At 43.6% G+C, this 19,794-nt stretch overlaps 1 long non-coding RNA gene across 1 annotated transcript in view; it reads right to left on the reverse strand.

The window, feature by feature from the left end:
• The window catches only part of LOC126251980 (uncharacterized), a 224,193-nt gene extending 204,939 nt beyond the window's left edge, over window positions 1-19,254 (reverse strand). The window contains exons 1-2 of the long non-coding RNA XR_007545817.1: window positions 19,215-19,254; window positions 8,803-8,907 (exon numbers count right to left, since the gene is read on the reverse strand). This is a non-coding gene — a long non-coding RNA (uncharacterized LOC126251980). The remainder of the gene's footprint in view (window positions 1-8,802; window positions 8,908-19,214) is intronic.
• Between the last annotated feature and the right edge of the window lie 540 nt (window positions 19,255-19,794).

Here is a 19,794-nt window from a genome sequence, read left to right on the forward strand (position 1 = left end):
TTACTTTTGCTTCGATTTTACATTTTGTGTGGCATTATGACTGGTGGGTTACATATCCAGCTGTTTTTCACCATCTGAAAATGCCCCACAGTGTGAAATGCGTTTTTGGAATTAAATAAAGTCACAACCAAGACTGTTTTAAATCTGAAATAACAATCGATATCGATCAACTTTCATTCAGATCGACATTCACTAGAAGTGAAAGTATTTCTGTTTACAAGTTCACTTATTTGGATGGTCGGTCAGCCGCTAATAATAGACCTGTTTATTGAGAACAGGAGAAACTAACATGCACTCCAAACGTTATAACGTCATCACGAAGACCAATTCGGTATTCACTGTTGTAAAAATGCCCCCGTGCGCTTCTTCCTGCATTAAAGTTGTAAGCTAAGTGTGTTCATACTGCCCCCAGTGCTTTTCGATATCTTATCATATCAAATTCTCAATTTCAGTTACTTCGTCGTGTCGAACTTTTCTATTTGATTGAAGTCAGGTAATATCCTCGTTGATCTTTCTACCATAAATTATTGTGGCTACGTGTCCCGACAATCTTCATTTAATAATCATTAGCCACAAATATGCCTTTGACACCAGTCCATTACTTGATCCATGCGTTCGTCTCCAAAGTAATTCCGAACGTGCTTCTCTTCATCATTCTTTGAGAAACCCTATATTTTTTTGAGTGTTTCTTGCGTTAAAAGCCAATTTCTGATTCATAAGGAGAGGTACCATAGGGAAGAGGGTCATAAATGTTATGACACCACCCCTCCTCACTTTCAGGCCCACCCTCCCCTTGCCCCGTGCCCTCCTAGCGAAGGAAATCTTTCTTAACGCGTTTCTGATCTTTATGTATGCCCGTCCAAGTGCGATGGATTCGACAAAAACTTGGTAACATTCCAGAGGTACGTGCTCACACAGAGTAAATTATGTGCTGTTCTTTGTGGACGATGAGCTGATACCCGAATGCGTCCGAAATGTGTTCAGTGCGATTCAGATCAGGCGAAGCTGCTGGTCAACGTGATATGAGTATCATGTTCCTCGCACTGCGGTAGCATGATTATTGCCTTGTGACACAAACTATTATCCTGCCACTGGGGAAGGCATCGAGAATGAAGGTACGCAGATCGTCAGCAGGAAATTTCACGCAGTCCACAGTCATCATTATGGTGGTTTGTATTTCCACCTCACGTCCCTTGCACAACCAGTTGAAGTGTCGCCTCAGCGTAATCCTGTCACAGGCCATTTAGTGCCCTGAAATACCAACCACATACCACCTCTACCTCTGGCCCCACAGGCCTACGTCGGCGGCGCGCTACACAACTGCGCATCTGCTACTCTGGATGAGGGTGTAGGCGCGACCATCGACATGAAACGTGATTCATCCGATCTGGTGACACGTTTCCTACTTCACACAGCGGGCACGCCAACGAACTCCAAGTTTTATGATGAAAAAATCCAGATTCTTGCAATCTACTCGTAATATCGACGACCGAGTATTTTCAACGGACTATCACGACGGTAGCACGAAACTCTGCCACTTCAGTGATGCTCATTTCCAGACGCCAAGTTGTAACAGATTCTGGCTATTTAGTTTGTATCAATGGATATCCGCAATTTCTTCCCATTTCGTCGCTGTAATGATTCCATATTCGCCTCTTCTCCGTTTATACTAATTCAGAAAAAAGTCACGACGCATCTAGAAGGAATTATCCGTATGGGACGGAAATCGCATATGATCCGCATGTACAGACGCAAGTGACTATACGTTCAGAAACATTTGATCATTTATTCGAGAGAAAGGACTTCACAAATTGAGCAAGTTAATAATGCTCTGATCCACCTCTTGTCCATAATGAAATCAACTATTTGGCTTGGCTTTGATTGACAGAGTTGTGGATGTCCTCCTGAGGCATATCGCGCAAACTTCTGTCCAACTGGCTCTTTAGATCGTAAAAATCTCGGGCTAGCTGGAGGTCTCTCCCCATAAAGCTCCAAACGTTCTCAACTGAGGAGGGATCTGGCGACGTTGCTGATCCATTGAGGGTTTGGGAAGTTCGAAGCAAGCTTAGGATAGCTCTCGCCTTGTAAGGGCAGACATTATCTGGCTTAAATGTAAGCCCAGGAAGGGTTGCCGTGAAGGGTAACAAAACGGGGATTAGAATATCGTCGACGTACCGCTGGCTGTAAATCTCTTGCTATAAAATGAAGTTTCGTCCTGGATCATCATTCCTGGTCGTCGGGCCATATGGCGGGTGACAGGCAGTTTTGGTACCCGACGCCATCCGGACGTCTCTAGACATGTCATCGCTTGGCATTGGGGCTTAGTTGGAACCAGGACTCATCACTGAAGACAGTTCTACTCTATTCAGTGGTATTCCGCAACGGATATGCCCGACACCACTGCTAACCGTCTTGTTGGTGCACAGAGGTCAATTTTTGTCAGCGCAAGGGGCACCAAGAGCCTAGCCCACTTCCAGTGAGCCGCGTGTTGACGGTCCTTCTGGTCACTGAAGCATCAGCTGCAAGTCGGATGGATGATAGTGATGAATACGGGGTCTGAGTGCCTGTCGGACGATTGCTCGGTCCTCTCGTCTTGTCGTGTCTCTAGCTCGACTGCTTCCTTCCTGACGGAGTGCTCGACCATGGATCACATATTCCTGCCAATATCCTGCCAATAGTGACATCATTCGTACTCAAATGTCGAGTGATTCACCGGTTACTTCAAATGGTTGCTTTGAGCAAAGCTGCAAGTCCTCTCTCAATTCCTGACATCTGCGTCACGCTCCTGTCTGTCCAACAGAGTACACAGGACGAAATTCGCAAAGACTTTATGCCCTGGTATCGACATGTCCCGTGTTTAGTATCCTTGATGGTGAAATCGCGCTGCTGTGTCATTATTCATATCTCGGCTGTCCAATTTCACAATTTCGCTTTTTCTGCCAGTATTTGCATGCATATAAGTTTATAATCTGTTGACATAACTTCTTCGTGTCAATAAATCTGTGATCAATTGTCATAAATCCTTTGTGATGAATCTTTCTCTTCGTTTCTTTTTCTTTTCTTTTCTTTTCTTATAGCGTACTTTCCCTACCACGTCACGGGCATGCAAGGTATACAGACGCCAATCAAATAAGGTGTGGGCGGTGGCGAATAAGTCCTAACTCATCAAAACGTGTTTCACTTTTGGAACAAGGTGCTACATGCAGTGTTAGCATTCCAAAAAAAAAATATTGTTATTTCTCTTTTGTTCCTTTTCCGTGTTCTCTAAAGGAGTGTATCGAAGAAATAAACTCCGTAGATATCATTCCTTTGTTCACAGAGTGCTCGCTATTGTATCCTTGTATCTTTGTAAACAGTTTACTTCCGTAACCTCGGAATAATAAAAATGTGGCTAAGCTCCCAATAAAATTGTGACTCATATATAACCTTTCAAAAAATAACTGACTGTGAATCTGAACTGGTAAATCTGGAAGTCAGCAATACTGCGTCATGGCCCTGAAAAGTCATTCTGAATAAACTCAAAATTCTTACCTCAATTATGTCGCCGGATAACTCGTATATATCTGCTCCTATAAGAAATTTTTCTGGCACAGCCCAGTGCAATGCCGGCCACTAGATTTTGATATGTATGAAAAGAAACAACTGATTTTTCTTTACCATAATCGGGATGGCCATGGATAGGAGAAATTAGTAAAATCTTGAAATTCAGATGAATGATTCTCAAAAGTTAATTTTATAAGAAAGATTATTATTAAAAGATTTTTTTAGAAAACTTTTACATGGGACTTGATGTAAGAATAGTACAAAATCAGTTGCTACAAATCACATACGCTTGGGGCTACAAATAGTAATTCTTGGTTTTACCTTATACTACATCGCTCAGGCACCGCCATCGCTGTCCACGACCGGCCCAACCGCCCGACTGCGAGCTACTACTACTACTGCTACAGACACTGCTCTCTGGTCTGCGATTCTATTGTAGCTTACATATCGCAGGCAGCGCGTGAGCAATCCATTGAAGTTACCTCTGTTCGAGTGCACTAGCAATACATTTTTTAGTCATGGACCTCTTACACCCTCTATCCGACATTACTAAACTGTAAAGACTCCGCTTTACGATTTTTCTCTTTACTAGTATATTAAAAAGAGTGACTTGTCACCAAGCTTTTGTTATCATATCTACAACTTGCTCAGCTGGAGCCCCAGCTCGGAGATACGTAAAGGCTGAATTTAATAACGATCAAATTCAGCACAATAATATTCTTAAATGAAAAGGTGACAGTTTCCAAATGACTGGCAGTTGCACTATATACTACTGAACTGTATTAAACTATGTTTAAGATCCACAGACTGTGAGATTGTGGTAGACAGAAATTTAAAATACTTTGAATCCGCAGTAATGGTTCCATGAGCCGCAGAACGTCAAGCTTAAAATTGCTGTCACCAAATATGCGGAAAAATCAAAATATACCCACGTTCTGGTACCTACTTGCTTTTTAGGAGTGCTATGTATCCATTTAGTTTAATATTCGAAAATGTACTGCGTGTATCTTGAGGAACCCTGTCCTCATATCCTATCTCATTATCAAATGAAGGAAACCACTGCGTGGAAGGTAAGGTCTATATTAGCAGCATATTAACAGCATCGCTTCAACTATCTTACAACTTTATCATGTCAGAGATGTGTCTTTTTTATAGTCATAATTACGTATCTGGTACGTGAAATATTAAATATATTTGTCGTTTCTCAATAGTATGATTAAACTGGTTCATCTGACACATTCTTACGATAACGAAAATTTTATATAAGCTCGTAAATAGACGAAACGCAAGAAGAGACGTAATCATACTTCCTGACGTCAATGTTCTCATCATTTAAAATCAGTACCAGCTTTTCCAATGTTCTCTGTAACCTAAAATTTCTTGAAGACAAGAATATGAACCAGCAATTTTTAAAAATGTTTTAAGGCAATTCTTGACGAATAGAAGACTGCAGGCACAACTAACGACCGTATGTCGTATCTTGTCAGTTCTACCTACAGAATTTTCAAATATGGGTTGCACAGCTCTGAATGCCCACGAGAGGTCCAAATTAATATTCTGCAGATTTTGTAACTTTAAATTATTTAATAGATGTTTGTGAATATGGCAGAATGCTCAAAAGTTTTGAGTCTTTGAAACTTTGAATTTGTCAGGGAAAGAAATAATAGTGTCAAGAAACTTCTTACATCAGTGACTCACTCTGTTAACTGCTTCTCACTGCACCTCAACAGTAACAATCATTTGTTGAAAGCTTAAATTGAGCCAAAAGAAGAAAACAAAGGCTATTTCAGGAAAAAACTGTTGAAGCTTTTGCAAAAGTACACATCCAGTCAAAAATCTGCCCAGTAGCCATTTTCTTTTACCAGTCAGTTTCGAAACACTGAGGCTTTATCTTCAGGCACATAGCGTGACAATCTTTTAAATTTGTACATCTAGTTTAAAAAATAGATGTGAATTTTGATAAAAAGAAAAGCAACAAGCACCACATTTTCAGGTCCCTGCATATATTATCACCAAGAACTGCCTTATTGACTAACAAAAACTCTCCAGTGCCCACTAGTACCACCTGCTGATGCACTCCCTCTTCATTAGCAGAAGACGATAGCAATGTGCCAAACACTTTCCCCTTTGTGACTGAGATTACTGTCATAATAGGCTAGACAGGGAAGCAACTGACATTACCAACACAGAATGGTCTGACAACCACCAGGATATGAGATTTAAATAGTTTCATGCCTGCAAAACAAGTTCTGCCTTAGCTGCTCTGACCATCTCTCCCCTTTATGCTCCTATAGTTTCCCCAGGAGACGTCCTCTGGTGATAAGAAACAAATATTGGGTTTGTCAAGGAAATTCTTTCTCCAACTTCCTAGTCTTCGTAGAAACTCCTCTGCCCACGGGTTCACATATACATTTTTAGTTTGCCGTTGTGACCGAGCGGTTCTAGGCGCTTCAGTCCGGAACCGCGTGACAGCCACGGTCGCAGTTTCCAATCCTGCCACGGGCATGGATGTGTGAGATGTCCTTAGGTTAGTTAGGTTTAAGTAGTTATAAGTCTAGGGGAATGTTGACCTCAGATGTTAAGTCCCATAGTGCTTAGAGCCATTTGAACCATTTTGTTTATTTTGCCAGTAAAATTCAAACCGGCGTACAGCTTGATGCTGAGTGAAAAATTAAATCTGGAGACAACACTTCGGACTGTGGCTAAGCCATCACTTTGTTGCAGAGAGATGCGTTACTTCTAGAAAGAGTCCCTTGGATTGCGAGTAAATCATTTGCCTACAAAATCATTTCTTCCCGGAAGGCTAGTAGCACAATGTATGCAGAACTTCTTTCGTGAAGCAGAAGATATGAGGGAGGGTCATTAGCCGTGCCTGGATATCTCGTTGGTTAGAGCACTTATCGCGCAGGGCAGGGTTCATGTCCCAGTCTGGCACATAGTTGTATGTTGCCGGGCTGAGTTCTTAGAGTTAAAAGGTATATTAAAGATACGTTTCTCATGTTATCGAACGTTGTCTAAAATGGTGCACCTGAAACTACGCAGCATTTCTACATAGGAAAGGCCACTTACATATGGCGGTGATGGTTATAATTAGCGGCAGACCCCAGAAGCTTTAAATATGGTTCAAAGGGTTGAAATTGCTCTGAGCACTATGCGACTTAACTTCTGAGGTCATTAGTCGCCTAGAACTTTGAACTAATTAAACCTAACTAACCTAAGGACATCACACACATCCATGCCCGAGGCAGGATTGAACCGTAGCGGTCGCTCGGTTCCAGACTGTAGCGCCTAGAACCGCACGGCCACTCCGGCAGGCAATTTTAAAATACTCAGAAGCGCGAAAGGTACTGGAATGGGCGTGCGTAATCAAATACAGAGATATGTAAACAGGCAGCATACGGTGCTGCGTTCGGCAAGGCATATATATAACACAACAAGTTTGGCGCAGTTGTTAGATCGATTACTGCTGCTACAATGGCAAGTTACCAATATTTAATGATGATGTCTGGTATGTGGGGCGCTCAACTGCACCGTCATCAGCGCCTGTACAAATTCCCAGTCTGTACACAGTCCAGTCTAGCTACTTTCATGAATGACAATGGAAAGGTGAGGACAACACAAAGGCTCAGTCCCCGGGCAGGGAAATTCCTCAACCCGGCCGGGTATCGATCACGGGACCCCGTGATCCGGAGTTAGCAATAGCTGCGCACATCAAAATGTAAGTGAGATTGAACGTGGTGTTATAGTTTCCGCACGAGCGATGGGACACTGCATCTCCGGCGTAGCGGTGAGATGGGGATTTTACCGTACGACCATTTAACAAGTGTGCCGCGAATATCGGGAATCCGCTAAAAAACATCAAATCTCCAACGTCGCTGCGGTTGGAAAAAGATCTTCCGAGAACGGGACCGTAACAAATAAAGACAATCGTTCAACGTGACATAAATGCAACTCTTAAGCAGCTTGCTGTAGATTTCGATACTGGGCCATCAAAAAGTGTCTGCTTGCGAACTATTCAAGGAAACGTCATTGATTTGGGCTTTCAGAGTCGAAGGTCATGTGGCTTTAATGACTGCACGACAAAAAGCTTTACGCCCCGACTGGGCTCGTCAATACCGATATTGGTCTGTTGATGACTGGAAACATGTTGTCTAGTTAGACGGGTTTCGTTTCAAATTGTATCGAGCTGATGGACGTGTATCGGTACGCCGGCCGGTGTAGCCGTGCGGTTCTACGCGCTTCAGTCTGGAACCGCGTGACCGTTACGGTCGCAGGTTCGAATCCTGCCTCGGGCATGGATGTGCGTGATGTCCTTAGGTTAGTTAGGTTTAAGTAGTTCTAAGTTCTAGGGGACTGATGACCTCAGATGTTAAGTCCCATAGTGCTCAGAGCCATTTGAACCATTTTTTTTGTATCGGTACGGAGATCACCACATGAATCCGTGGATCCTACAAATCAGCAGGGGACTGTTGAAGCTGGTGGAGGTTCTGTAATGGTGTGGGACGTGTGCAGTTGGAGTGATGTGGGAACCCTGATACATTTAGATACGACTTTGACAGGTGACACGCACGTAAGCATCCCTTCATGTCCATTGTACATGCCGACGGACTTGGGCAATTCCAGCATGACAATGCGACACCCCACACGTCCGGAATTGCAACAGAGTGGCTCAAGGAACACTTCTGCTGGACACGAAATTCCCCAGACATGAATAGTATTGAGCAAAGCTAGGATGCCTTGCAACGTGCTGGTGAGGAGAGATCTCTCCCCCCCACCCCACCCCCCCTCGTACTGTTACGGATTTCCGGACAGCCCTGTAGGATTCACGGTGTCAGTTCCCTCGAGCACTACTTCAGACATTAGTCGAGTCCATGCCATGTCGTGCTGCGGCACTTCTGCGTGCTAGCGAGAGCCGTACACGATATTATGCAGTGGACCAGTTCCTTTGGCTCTTCAGCGTATATTGGTCAAGCACGGAATACGTATCCGGATCTCTTTTACCAGAGATTTAGCAGAAAGAGATTGGATACTTGTGCTTGAATGTGTTGTCGCTAGCAAATTTTTGAAGTAAGTGCCCCTGTTAAGAAATGATAATTTTTCGAATCGTAATCGTCTGTGTCCTTTTGAAAAGAAACATCCCAGTAATTGCCCTAAGCGATTTTGGTACAGAAAAGAAAATGTATATATGAATGGCATGAAGGGACCTGCTGATCGTCTACTGTCTTAAGCATATCTACCGGTGATGTGGTTGAGACGTACCTGTGGTGGTGAGGTTGCAGAGGACAATGTTGAAGGCCATGGCGAGGAGAGGCGCGGGCGCTCCAGACCTCATGGCGGCAGGCGCATGGTGCCGCGGGCTGCACCCTGCAAAAACAAAGCCAGCACCACTGAGCTCTCACACTGCAGCACGGGTACATCAGCCGCCGCTGTAGCTTACTGCGCAACCCTCAATAACATGCCGACAATCTATCACCACGCAGCAGAAATACATTAGTAACAGCTGTAAAAAGGTATTCAGCCCTACCAATAGCAACTGGAAACACTATACCAAGCTTCCAGAATTAGATTTTCACTCTGCAGCGGAGTGTGGGCTGATATGAAACTTCCTGGCAGATTGAAACTCTGTACCGGACCGAGACTCGGACTAGGGACCTTTGCCTTTCGCGGGCAAGTGCTCTATCAACTGAGCTCCCCAAGCACGACTCACGCCTCGTCCTCAGCGCACAATATGCTGCAGAGTGAAAATCTCATTCCGGAAACATCACCCAGACTGTGGCTAAGCCATGTCTCCGCAATATTCTTCCTTTTAGGAGTGTTAGTTCTGCAAGTTTCGCAGGAGCGCTTCTGTAAAATTTGGAAGGTAGGAGACGAGGTGCTGGCAGAAGTAAAACTGTGAGGACGGTGTGTGAGTCGTGCTTCGGTAGCTCAGTTGGTAGAGCACTTGCCCGCGAAAGGTAAAGGTCCCGAGGTCGAGTCTCGGTCCAGCACACAGTTTTAATCTGCCAGGAAGTTTCACTATACTAACCTGTCACCATTCAAAAAGATGCTGCACCATAAATAATTTCACATACGTTCCAGTTCCAAAGAAGAAATGAAAAATATTCTCAAATTCCTCTCCAGCCCGCACCAACCCAAAGCAAGCTAGGCCAACGCCCCGTATCACAATCAGAATGACAAATTGGGAGAAAGCTGATATTGCGAATACCAGAGCAAACCCAGAAGCGGCCTTCTCGTGAACTCACCAATGACTTCAGCGAGGGGAGTTAATAATGTAATTCTGACAGAAACGCTTGATTTGGCAAGAGGAAGTAAAAGTTTTCAAGTGCACGTATCAGACTGTTGATATTACGGAAAGACAACAAGCTGCGAACCTGAAAGCCATTTTTGTTAAATAGAGGGCTGGAGAAGAACCACAAAAGTAGGTAACATTCCATCATCGTCGACCAAGCGTAACGTCATAGTCTCAGTCGAACAGTAATATACGCTTCGGGTTTCGAGTCTTCGCAATAATTACGGTGCAGTACACAAGCTACGAGACCGAACTTTTGTTGCCCTGCTACCATTCGCCAAGCTGACATCTGCCTTCGAAACTGCTACGTGTCCGATCAGTGGAACTTGGTCACTGTGAGCTGGTAACCTCTCAGTCACCCATGAGAAGACTTGGAGACATCTGCCTCTGGCTTCATGAGGCAAACTAAAGGTACTTTTCATGCGGTCAACCAGTCGGAGTATTTTGGAGGCGAGGTAAGCGCCGCTGCCATATACTAGTACCTGCAAGAGTGTAAGCAGTCAATTACATCCCAGGCCTTTCTTGGTGGAAGGTTATGCTGTTGGCTGGTTGCTTGCTTTGGGGTGAAGAACTACTTAGTTATCAGTCCCTTTCTCCTAGGTCACATAGGTCTCGGATGAAAATCAAACTCCAAATAAATTCTATAACTTAATATTGGGGAAAAAATGCCTAAAACGAACTGTTAACTACACAGAAGGAGAGAACGATAGAAGCAATCAAAAAATGGCTATGCTGTTGTTCATTTCCATAAGGTGCACAGCCGCTGACAGGTAAATAAATGATGATCCTAGAAACGAAATGATTTGCAGTGTAGTTCAGAATACTGTCTAGGTATCTCGGTGTAAGTATTTCGTGGTTACTCAAATTGTGTACTTGTTTTGGAGAAACTGGTGTGAATCAACTGTTTCAGCTTTGTGCAATCCAAGCTATTCAACGGACTCATCACTGCCTGCTCGCCGACAGCGAAATTTCTTTACTGAGAATTGAAGAGAATTTGCTTCAGAGGAAGTAGAGCCCTAATTTTAACATGGTTTCGGACAGCAGCAGACATTGTTTGGTTGTGGTGAAGTCAAATATTTTATTCCCCGTAGAACACCTCTTGAAGGTGACTGCTTTACATCCGTCACACTTTCCACAAACAGCTATACCTTTTGAAGCAGATATTTATGTGAGGTGGACCGTTAGATGACTAAACTCGCATTCGAAAGGAATTGGCTTTACGTCATTATTCAGAGTGTTTATGCTTTCCCTAAATCGAATACGGCACATGCCTGGATGGCTCCTTGGGAAAATCACATGCGATAGCCTTCCTCAATGATCTTTTATACGGAATGGTCTCAGCTTCAGGGCGAACATTAATCCACTAGAACAGTCAGTCTGCAGGAAGAAAACACATAGGGATCTGAACCATCCAGAGCCAGCCTACGCATGTACGGGGATGCAAGTAACATGTTCTCCGGAGGTAATGAGATGGAAAAATAATCTGGGAAAGGAGGTCAATTGCCTGATATTCTTACCATATTCACAGACGCCCAAAGTTTAGAATAGCAGTACAGTGTAGAGTCAGCAGGTAAGATGCAAAGCCATTGATATTCCGACAGTCATAAAATTTCACGGACGTCTGGCGTTTACTGTATTGTGTGGAAGTGCGGCCTTACGTACATCGGAAACACGCTGCGCTGTTTCCTCCAGAGCATTGTGGAGCACGTAACAGGCGTCCTCTACGGCCAGACTGACAGGTCTAGAACGGCTGGGTGCAGCACCATCGAAAAACAGACATACATTCGATTTCGGAGAGGCAAAGGGATTGTGTCGTTCCAATGGCTTCTGAAAAGCGTTGCATGTACGGTTACTTGACGAAGTTATGGATTTCAACTAAACGGGACACACTTTTCTGGAGGCAAGTGTTTGTTGCATCCAGTACTCCCTCTGCGGAGGACGCTACTATCCGATAGCTATACAAGAGCACATCCCACACGAAAAAGAATCTTCGCATGTGGATGACAATTTGTTAAGTCGTTGAAACGTTACTCTTCGTCTATTGTTCCACTTCGTTGACCATCAGAGATCACATAACAGAGATTGAATTTTCACTTATTCTCGTCGCTTTCTCATAGCTTTTGTGGAAATGTTACTAGTCAACACTCCATCTATTATTATTCAGCTGATGTATTCATTTACCTACATGTAGATCCATCAAACGCCTAAAATGGGCGAATTTGTAAACGGACAATTTGTTCCTAGAACCGTGATAACGTTCGCTTGCCGGCCGCGGTGGTCTCGCGGTTCTAGGCGCGCAGTCCGGAGCCGTGCGACTGCTACGGTCGCAGGTTCGAATCCTGCCTCGGGCATGGATGTGTGTGATGTCCTTAGGTTAGTTAGGTTTAAGTAGTTCTAAGTCCTAGGGGACTAATGACCACAGCAGTTGAGTCCCATAGCGCTCAGAGCCATTTTTTTCGTTCGCTTATCGACTATAGTGCTACTTTATGTAGTATCTAAATAGCATAAATGATTCACACTACTGTACTTTCTACCTGACGTCGGGGAAGAATATCGAAATTTATTAACAAATGTACGAGGACACCGAGGATACTAAAAATAGTTACCTCTTCTATACGACTTCATTGTGGATCTACAGTAATCTGTATCAACGATGTTCGCCTCCGTAGCGTAGCGGTAGCTTAACTGCCTAACATGCAGGGGGGCCCGGGTTCGATTGCAGAAAGGGGACTGGGTATGGTGTGTCCATCATCATCACGGACTCGCAAGTCGCCGATGTGACGTCACCTAAGGAGGACTTGCAATTGGGCGGCCAAACTCACTCGAATGGGACCTCCCGGCAAACGATGCCATTCGATTATTTCATTTCATTTGTATCAACATGAACGTCATAATGGAACTTTATAAACAGAACATTCATACCAGAGATGCTTTTGTCATTTACCTTGGAAACAGGTCGCCGCAAAGGGACGACAGAAAAGAAAAACTGAACTACGCTCGAGTGCACGTATGAGTATGTAATGTGGTCGAACTAGACATCACAGGACGTGTGTCTGTGAGGTGAACGCACTTTTGCAGGTGCACCTCAGGATATTTGGAATCAACTTTTACCTTCGTGGATGTTCAATAATAGTAAAAATTGTCAGTGATTTGCACAATTAAAAAAAATAAATAAATAGCCGTAACCACTTGCCTGTGATGGGCAGAATTGCAATGTGGACGGGATGCGGCGACACCAAGGAATTTCGGAGCACAGTGCTCCACTCGCAGTCGCAAAGGCACGCGGCTTACGTCAAAGACCACGTGCAAACCACCCCAAACATTACGTCAACGTTGCAATACTCCGGTAATAAAGCGATGATACAATTATCTGTGTATGCCACGACAGACAGTCAGAGAAACTACTCGTCGCAAGAACCCAACGAATAAGCACTTCCAATTGCCTACCAGGAGCGGAGGGTTCAGTGACAGAGACCGGCGGACTTGCGTGGCGGGCCAGGCAGCGGCCTCCAGTTACCTGCTCCAGCAAATACCGGCTGTAGTAATCCAACGGATTACTGAAGTCTCCAACAGTCCATTGCACCCACAATGTTCGAATAGTAGAGCAGATATGTCACCCTAGCCAGACCACAAGAACGTGTATGCTATTATTTTGGAAAGCATTTTACTTTCTAATTTTTTATATTTTATTTAGACACTGCAACTGACTGCGTTAAGTAGCACTGCGGGATATGACAGCACCAAGTGTGATGCTGTTTCCCGTACAGGTATTAGTAATAGAGAGAACATATGCCGCGGCAGTGACTCATTGCGGTGATGATAAGTATCCAAGTCACGAAAAAGAATCTTGATTAGCTATCCAAACGTTCTGAGCCACTTATATTCAGGCACGAAACCTAGAGTTTTCTGTATTAAATATTAGTTGTTAAGACCACTTTTGGTATAGTAAACACTAGGAGGGCTCTACAGATCGTTAGAGCTATAATACTGCAATAACAATATACAGTAAAACAAATCGATTAGTAAAAAAAAAAAATTAAATTATTCAGCTACCGATCACATGGGAATGGTTAGAAACATATATGAAGACCCAGAAAGTCTTTCATGAGTGCCCTTCTCGCTTGTTGGTGAAAGGATGTAATGGGAAATTCTTATTGTATTAGTCGTTTTAACCATGCTCTCGAATTTTAGTAACATTTGTGATAAATTACTCAATTACTTAATTCTACACCATTTTACAAGTTTTTTAATGAATGCGTTGTAATGCCGTCAAAGGACTTACTTAAAACAGATTAGCTACCCGCACTCGACGATTATAGACATACAGGTCTCCTGCTTGCATGCGGAAACGAATACATCGAGAGGCAGGAAAAGTCGTACGCGCCGATTAATGAAGATAACGCAAAGGGTTAATTTATGCAGCTTCGAGTGGAAAGACACGAATTGTTTACCGTGTGACTCCAGTACCGTTTTCTGCGAACTCATAACGAAACTGACACATTTTCATGGGGTTTATACCTCGAGAAGATCATGCAAATAGTTTCCCACACCCTGGTGTGGCCATATCATGGTGCGATCGCTAAAGCACCTGTTCCTCTGCAGCAATTTTCAAACACTGGAGGTGGAATTCTTCGAGATTGGACCGATGAGCGATAAGCGTGATTGGAATAAAGTGTATTATTTAAGAGACACCACCTCAGCTGTGCATTTTTGTGTACCCATTCTCTTTTTCTAGCACAAGAGTTGCATTTGGCTTGTAAGCACACAAGTCTTACGAAAACTGATATTTCTAAGAAATTTACTATAACAATTATTGCATTTGTGGAAAAATCTAAAATATAGTAACTAAAGCTTCAAATTATTAAGATAGCTTGTGAAAATTCTGCAACAATTATTTAAAACATTACTATTCAGCACTATTATTAAAACACAGAAGCTTGAAGGACCATAGCAGCATATAATAAATAAATAATGATGAATAATTAAGCGTCAACTTTAGGTTACAATATCTCCGGATGTAATTAACATTTTACAATGCAACAAACGGCACTGATTACGTATTTGTTTATATGTTCAGATGTGCTAACAAAACTAACGTGGCTCCATTTAAAAAAACGTAGGTTTGTGTTAAAAAACATACTTCCGTGCATTTTTGTATGGTTTGTATTAAACAATTACACTAGCCCCTCTCCTCACGTTCGGTCTGTGGAATCGGTTCGTCAGTATTTGATGTGGTTTACGAAATATATCCAGCGGTAACGTTAGGTGACTCACCCTGTATATAGAAGAATCGGAAATTGAGGATCTGCGAAATGACGATCAGTTTCGTTTTAGGGACGAATTAGGCACTCGAAAGCAGTTCTGAAGTTGCCCTGCATAACGGAAGCAAGATATAAGGGAAGTCAAGACACATTCATAGGATTTGTTAACCTACAGAAAAAGGTCGGAGGACGGAATAAGTAAAATGGTGCAAGACGCTCGAAAATCTGAGGAAAAGAAGAGTAACCTATAGGGAAAGATGGCTAATGTTCAACCCGAACGAGAACTAAGTGTCTACGATAAGAACAGAAGACTATTAACGAAGTTGTTGGATTAGAAAGTGTGTAAGACAGGTATTAAACAATATCCGGAGAATGTGTTGCCTCCTGTGATGATCACACTCACTATTAAGAACCATTTTTAATGTCTAGGGGATCATCATGTATCACAGTGACCTTAGTGTATTTAACCTCTTTGACTAGAAGTGTCATTTTTGTTCGTCTCAAAGCAAATTAGTTACAGCTAGTCTTCTCTACCACACTCTAGCTGTTCTTCCAACGTCTGGTCCAAGTTTCATCGAGCTATGTTAAAGGGTCCGTGCAGAATAGTGTGCTGAGTAGGTGCGCGGATGGCAGGGCATGCATGGGGGGTGGTAGTGGTGGGGGCTGCCGGCAGGCGCTGTAGGCGAAACGCCGAGCGCTGGAACGCAAGTGCCGCTCTAAACTGAGCCTACACTGACATTTTTTGTAAATGTTAAGTTGGACCCCTCCACCCACACACTTGCATGGCATCCGTTAAAGAACATCTGTCACCTCTGCTTTGGTTAGTATCCGAAAAGAATTCAGCCGAAAATGCTGCAATTTATTTTCGCCTGGCTTGTTAGCCATTAGTAGCGTTCAGAGAAGTGCCACGAGACGAGAATTTTGAGTAAAACCTACATATTTCTCTGGTTGGCATGTTAAAATTTGCTTCTTTTGCCAAGAAACAGTGGAGCTTACGTAGGCTCACGTCACGAACAGTTTGTGCAAACGCAGCTGCGAGGAAATTCTGAAAGAGTGGTAAAAAATGAAATGAGCGTATGGCATCGTTGGCCGGAAGTCCCCGTTCGGGGAAGTTCAGAATATGTTCAAATGTGAGTGAAATCTTATGGGACTTAACTGCTAAGGTCATCAGTCCCTAAGCTTACACACTACGTAACCCAAATTATCCTAAGGACAAACACACACAACCATGCCCGAGGGAGGACTCGAACCTCAGCCGGGACCAGCCGCCCAGTCCATGACAGCAACACCTGAGACCGCTCGGCTAATCCCGCGCAGCATTCGGGGAAGTTCGGCCGCCAAGTGCTAGTCTTATTTCATTCATTGGGTGGCTTGCGCGCCGGTGATGGGGATGAAAACATGATGAGAACAACACAACACCCAGTCCACGAGCGGAGAAAATCTCCAACCCGGCCGAGAATCGCTTGCGTGGGAGGCAAGCACGTTACCGCCCAGCCAAGCAAGCGGAGTGATAGAGTAGTATATTCAATTTATTAAATGAGGAACTTAGGAAAAGTAAGGTCGGTGTCTCATGAAAAAGTGTATCCTCGGTACAAAATAAACGCATGTCTTCGTTTGTGTTGTTTCAAACCCCATAACATTTCTCGTTTCACCAGCTATCTATGGACCTTAGAAGCTACATTCTTCCTTCGAAAATTTTTTGCATATTAACCTTTCGGCAAAATACTGTTCCCTCTTCATGCTATTATTTGCCAAAATCTCATTTTAATATCTCAAACTGTTTATGAAATAGAAGGAATTATATGGATCCTACACTATGGCTCGGCGCGATCGCCCATCAGTGTGCTATGTCAGATCAATTTTCTCAAGATTGGTGGCAGGCAGAGACCTCCACCAATGTCTAAAGCAAAATTCAATATATTACCTAAATTTCATATACAGCAAAATGGCTCTGAGCACTGTGGGACTTAACATCTGAGGTCATCAGTCCACTAGAACTTAGAACTACTTAAACCTAACTAACCTAAGGACATGACACACATCCATGGCCGAGGCAGGATTCGAACCTGCGACCGTAGCTGTCGCGCGGTTCCAGACTGTAGCGCCTAGAACCGCTCGGCCATCATATGCACCAACATATTATATAATGTACACCAAACGCAAAATCATAGCTACCCTATTTTTTATTGCAAACTTTTTCGAATTTTGCATGGTGTCTTACTTCCACGTAAATATCACAATAACTACGAATAACGAAATGATGGGCACATGATAAACATATAAAGCTACTAGTGAAGCAAAAATGAATTTTTTTTACGTAATAGTTTCTGTAAAATCGTTTGCGAAAAACCGGACTGCGGGCGCGTTGATTCTGTCACCAGCGGACGGCCGACAGGTGGAAACGTTACGGCCGCTCCTTCTGGACAAACAAACGAACTCGCCCAGCACTTTGGACGACAACTGGGTACTGTGCGTTGGCCACCATATCCTGCACGGACTCTCGTTGGCAGTGACACGTCGTGCGAAAATTACTCAAGTTTTGCACTGCAGTGCATGTAAGCTGGCTGACCTGTAAAATTCAGCTTACAGACTCTAACCTACAACAGACCGTAGGTTATAGTCTTTAGGCCGAATATTAAGTGTCAGCTGACTTACATGCACTGCTGTACAGATCTTAAGTAATTTACGGACAGCTGAACGTGGTTGTAAGTGATAAAAGTAAACCGTCATATACAGGGTGTTTCAAAAATGACCGGTATATTTGAAACGGCAATAAAAACTACGCGAGCAGCGATAGAAATACACCGTTTGTTGCAATATGCTTGGGACAACAGTACATTTTCAGGCGGACAAACTTTCGAAATTACAGTAGTTACAATTTTCAACAACAGATGGCGCTGCAAGTGATGTGAAAGATATAGAAGACAACGCAGTCTGTGGGTGCGCCATTCTGTACGTCGTGTTTCTGCTGTAAGCGTGTGCTGTTCACAACGTGCAAGTGTGCTGTAGACAACATGGTTTATTACTTAGAACAGAGGATTTTTCTGGTGTTGGAATTCCACCGCCTAGAACACAGTGTTGTTGCAACAAGACGAAGTTTTCAACGGAGGTTTAATGTAACCAAAGGACCGAAAAGCGATACAATAAAGGATCTGTTTGAAAAATGTCAACGGACTGGGAACGTGACGGATGAACGTGCTGGAAAGGTAGGGCGACCGCGTACGGCAACCACAGAGGGCAACGCGCAGCTAGTGCAGCAGGTGATCCAACAGCGGCCTCGGGTTTCCGTTCGCCGTGTTGCAGCTGCGGTCCAAATGACGCCAACGTCCACGTATCGTCTCATGCGCCAGAGTTTACACCTCTATCCATACAAAATTCAAACGCGGCAACCCCTCAGCGCCGCTACCATTGCTGCACGAGAGACATTCGCTAACGATATAGTGCACAGGATTGATGACGGCGATATGCATGTGGGCAGCATTTGGTTTACTGACGAAGCTTATTTTTACCTGGACGGCTTCGTCAATAAACAGAACTGGCGCATATGGGGAACCGAAAAGCCCCATGTGGGGACACTTGAAAGACCAGGTGTACCGCGAGAATCCAGAAACAATTGAACAGCTGAAGCAGTACATCTCATCTGCATGTGAAGCCATTCCGCCAGACACGTTGTCAAAGGTTTCGGGTAATTTCATTCAGAGACTACGCCATATTATTGCTACGCATGGTGGATATGTGGAAAATATCGTACTATAGAGTTTCCCAGACCGCAGCGCCATCTGTTGTTGAAAATTGTAACTACTGTAATTTCGGAAGTTTGTCTGCCTGAAAATGTACTGTTGTCCCAAGCATATTGCAACAAACGGTGTATTTCTATCGCTGCTCGTTTAGTTTTTATTGCCGTTTCAAATACACCGGTCATTTTTGAAACACCCTGTATAAAGACAACCAAATTCTATCATGCTCTGTGAAATTCATTTGAAAGCTACTCCGAAGTCTATCTGTAATAGAAAAGCTCAGAATAAAACTACCGAGAAGGGTTAAAGCAAATCAGTAACCTAACACAGCACGGTGCATCGCCAGATATTTTAGAGGGCAGCAAAGTTTCGTTCCACAAATACCTGATGTGTAAGATTTCCTTCGCAGACCCTGCAGTTTCGGGCGTGGCGTGGTATCTGCTCTGCGACGCGAGACAAATGCGGGTTAATATCGTGAGGGCGGTCGCTGGCACGCACGCTGCTGACGGCATTCTCGGAACGGGAAACAATATCTGCGCTGCGATGTTTACGTCAGCCGACACCCGTGCGTACGGAATACAAGTCCCCCCGGCGGCGCCAGAAGCGGTCTTGAACACGCACAAAGGCACAAGCAACTGCAGTTGAAATTACTTCCTGTCTGTCACTTGTTTGTCGTGGATATTTCTAAACATTTCATGAAAATGGAATATAGAAATAGTTAAAAATCAAAAGTCGCCGTCATTTCATGCTAGCACATATATGGGTAAAAGAAAGTGGCGTTGTTCTCTATTGAATATTCTCCGAAACAAACTAGAATTATCATTACATTTTAGTAGAAATCAGCTTTCTAGTCGGAAGAAATATTTTCTTTTCTGTAATTTTCTTAAAATTCATTTTACTGGAGAAGTAATTGTATGTCGACAAGAGATACGGCGAGAGCTGTTCTTGAAGTGCGCCATATGGG

This window comes from Schistocerca nitens, chromosome 4 (genome assembly GCF_023898315.1).
Source record: "Schistocerca nitens isolate TAMUIC-IGC-003100 chromosome 4, iqSchNite1.1, whole genome shotgun sequence".
Lineage (NCBI taxonomy): Eukaryota > Metazoa > Arthropoda > Insecta > Orthoptera > Acrididae > Schistocerca > Schistocerca nitens.